The 3,919-nt window shown below is 43.8% G+C and overlaps 1 non-coding gene across 1 annotated transcript; it reads right to left on the reverse strand.

Moving 5' to 3' along the window:
* Window positions 1-2,511: 2,511 nt before the first annotated feature.
* LOC119266215 lies at window positions 2,512-2,615 on the reverse strand. Its single transcript, XR_005131939.1, has one exon. It is a non-coding gene; the product is annotated as a small nucleolar RNA R71 (small nucleolar RNA).
* Window positions 2,616-3,919: the final 1,304 nt, after the last annotated feature.

Here is a 3,919-nt window from a genome sequence, read left to right on the forward strand (position 1 = left end):
ATTAGGTAGGTATGGTGGCTGTTTTGAGGAAGATATAAGGAGGTTTATGTGTGATAGAGCGTATCGTATCACGGGGTTTGGATGCACCGGCGAAGTTTGCACCAACTCTCAAGGTGAGAAAGGACAATGCACGGTACCAAAGAGGCTAGCAATGATGGAAGGGTGAGAGTGTGTATAATCCATGGACTCAACATTAGTCAAAAGAACTCATATACTTATTGCAAAAATCTACAAGTCATCAAAAACCAAGCACTACGCGCATGCTCCTAGGGGGATAGATTGGTATGAAAAGACCATCGCTCGTCCCCGACCGCCACTGATATGCACATTTCATATATATAATTTTGACACACAAATTCACCATTTCTTGAGATGTGTCCATCTATTCTTGCTAAGAATTATCGAATATTGCATGAAAATCATAAAAAAGGAAATTTACTAGTCCTTCGTCTATCTTGCAGAAATGTGCGCAAAGGCACCAATAATCGTCAAGATTCTGTCTAGGTGGTTATCGAGAAGAGTGAAGAAAAGAAGAGAAGGAAGAAGATACTTGAGTGAGATGAAAAGAAGTAACCAGGGGGCTTGCTATAGAAGAGAGGGGATCTACTTGGGAAGGAAGAAGACAGAAGGAGGGCAAAAGGGCAAAGTGGCAGATCTGATCGAGAGGGGGTCAAAATCCCTAGGGTGGCCTTCGATCCCCTCGGGCCTGGCATCTCTTCTCCTCTCCCTCACCCCTTCTTCTCCACCTCCGGCCGCCGCCTCGGCCAGGCCGGTGTGGCGGCGCTCCACAGCGCCTTCCAGCCATCCATCCACCGCACACCATAGCGCCACCACATCATCCTCCATTACCAGCTCCTCCCACCACACCGACCATCTCCATCTACCACTTCCTCCATCACCATCTAGAGCCACACACCGCCATCCACCTCCCGTGCCCTACCAGACTAGGGGTCGCGGTTGTCTGGTGCCCCTACGTGATCCCTCTCCTTCTTTCTACTGCTTGCTCCTTCTCCTCCTTCCTCCTTGCCTGCTGCTACTGCTCCTTCTTATTCTCCATCACGAAACTGCTGCCCTTCTCTTGCTGCGCCCCTGCTGCATCTTCTCCTTCTTGCTGCGCTCCTGCTGCTCCTTCTATGTTCACCTACCGCTGCTGCTTTTTCTCTCTGCCTTGCTGCTGCTGTCCTCAACCTGCTACTGCTGCTCTCTTCTTGCCCACGCCTCTTGCTACTGTCTTCTTCTCTGAACCCAAACTGCTGCTGCTTCTCTTCTCTCTTTACTTCTTGCAAAATTCTGTAAACTGCTAGGTGAACTTGTCTACTGTTCTGAACACTAAATTTCTGTAAAATTATGATATGTAATACTTTGATTAGTACTCTGCCAGTGTATGTGTATGTTTAGCCTTGTGCATTTCTTTCTTGCAATCTATTGTAATCTGTCCCGTACTAGTAACTTTGCTCCAGTTTATTTGATGTTCAGTTTTCAGTCCCAGTTTTAGCTCAAGTACCTGTGCCATATAAATATATGTGTGTGTGTGATGTAAATCATCTACTATCTGTTCCTGTCATAGCATTCTTTCTCCCCCTTTGTTTCATGTATGATAGTAATATATGTGTTCATGTCCCGTTGTTTCCCTTTACGTTAGTGCTTAAACTTCTCGAGCCTAATAAAAATACCAAAACCACAGTGAGAAAATCTGAATCTCCCTTTGCTTATATTGCATTTTCTTTGGCGATGATCTGCAGGAACTACCCTGTTTAGTTTAGGTTTATTTCCTTGCAATCATCATCTGTATTCTGTCACCTAGCTTTAGTCGAACATAGTCGTCGTCGCCTAGTCCCTGAGGAGAACACGACACTCGCAGTTTGGGGCGTAAAAACCCCACCGTACTTACAATTGATCATTTTGGCGCCGTTGCCGGGGACTAGTGTCAAGTGACAGTGTTAGGCTATAGACTAGGTTTATTTTAGTTCCGTGTTTAATTCGTTGTATATTTCATTTTCTATGTTTCTTTTATATATATTTTTTCCTTGCTGTTGCTTCGGCTTATTAGGATACTAACATTCTGACTAGTATTTACTGTTTATGAGTGTGCGTAGGAAATCTGAACTATTTACAGGTTGATTGATAGTTACACTTGGTGGAGATATGGCGATGCTTCGTGATGTTTGGATGCCAAGCAGCCAATGCTATTTCACAGGGCCACTTTGGCCGTCTTTTGAGGCGGAAAATTTTGAGCTAAAGCCTGGTCTTATTGCTTTGGTTCAACAACATCAGTTTGGAGGGTTGCCTAATGAAGATCCTTACGAGCACTTGCTCCGAGTCATGGAGTATTCCGATACACTAAAGTACCATGGAGTTCCTCAAGAAGCTATCAAGTGCATGTTGTTCACATTCTCTCTCCGAGATGGTGCTCGTGCTTGGTATCGATCCTTGCCATCAAGATCACTCGGTTGGAATGAGATATCACGAGCTTTCTTGGATAAATATTTCCCACTACACAAGCAGTCGGCAATTCGAGATGAGATCCTCAATTTTGTTCAGCGTGAGGGCGAGAGCTTGAATGATGCTTGGGAGAGATACAAAGCCTTATTCAGGAGATGTCCTAATCATGGGCTCGAGAGATGGTTAGAGATGCAGATATTCTATAGAGGATTGACTTCGGACACTCGAGCTTATGTCGATATGGCAGCGGGTGGAGCTATTACAAACAAGACACTTGATGAAGCTTTTCTGTTGATTGAGAGCACAGCTTTCCACCAACTTCAGTGGTACAATAAGAAGCCCATGTCTGATTCATTGGTTTTCTTGAAACAAATCACTACACCTTAGCCACCAATTCTTACACAGAAGCCTGAACCTCTATCTCAGTGTGACAAGATTGAGCTTGCATGGATTATCTTTGACGATGATGACACCATTCTAGTTGACACACACGCTACAGATCATATGGATACTAGTGTTGGAGACTCGGTTTTGCATTGTGATGATTCTTCCATTGATGAGCCAGAGCTGCAGTTAGTTGTTTTTGATATTGAGGAGTCACCTTTAGTTGATATTGATCATGTGCTGCAAGAGCTAGATATGGAGAAGTTCACCTTCGATGATGTTAGCCGTATTGCTTCCTCAACACTTGAGCCTGAGATGGAGAGCATCATGGTTGAGTATGGTGAGGTGGATTCAGATGTCAAGGAGCCAAGATCTACTATTTCACTTGTTGACATGAGTCCGGTGGAAATTTCTACTACCACACCTCACTTGGTATCTTCAATTGAGGTAGTCCTGAAGCTTCTTCCCAAGTATCTCACGTATGATATCAGCTTTCTCGACAAGATATGCCATATCATGGATACAGCCTATGCACCATGCGATTTATTGATGATATCTATTTATCATATGCTCAATAGATATGCTTATGTGATAGGATACTCTATTGATGACTTAGAGGGCATTGTCCCTATCATTTGTATTGGCTTGGTTGTTGAGTGCGCTTTCAGGTTTATGCTTGTGCACCATTCATTGCGGGCTGACCAAGTTCGAGATGACATCCCATTGGATCCTGGTGGATTCACGACACGAAGAAGAGTGAAGTTGGAGCATCCATGAGGAAGCAAAGGAGAAGAGGAGTAGCTTAGAGATGATCGAGCGATTGCTACACCATCAAAGCCCGGTGAGCTGTTTCATGACCCCAGTCTGAATATATCATTCGTTGATAATGCTGAAATCATTCGATATTTGAGTTGCTTGAGCCATTTCTTAAATGATGTCCCACTGAATTTTATTTGACATATTGTGCTTGATGTGAACATGAGAACTGATTGTTGAATGCCTTGTAAACTAGTGACCTACATATTGCTTGCTTTGCTGAAATTAGTGGAAGTTATTAGTTTTGAGTGCTCAAAGCCCTAGTACACTAGAAAAC

This window comes from Triticum dicoccoides, chromosome 2B (genome assembly GCF_002162155.2).
Source record: "Triticum dicoccoides isolate Atlit2015 ecotype Zavitan chromosome 2B, WEW_v2.0, whole genome shotgun sequence".
NCBI classification, from domain to species: domain Eukaryota; kingdom Viridiplantae; phylum Streptophyta; class Magnoliopsida; order Poales; family Poaceae; genus Triticum; species Triticum dicoccoides.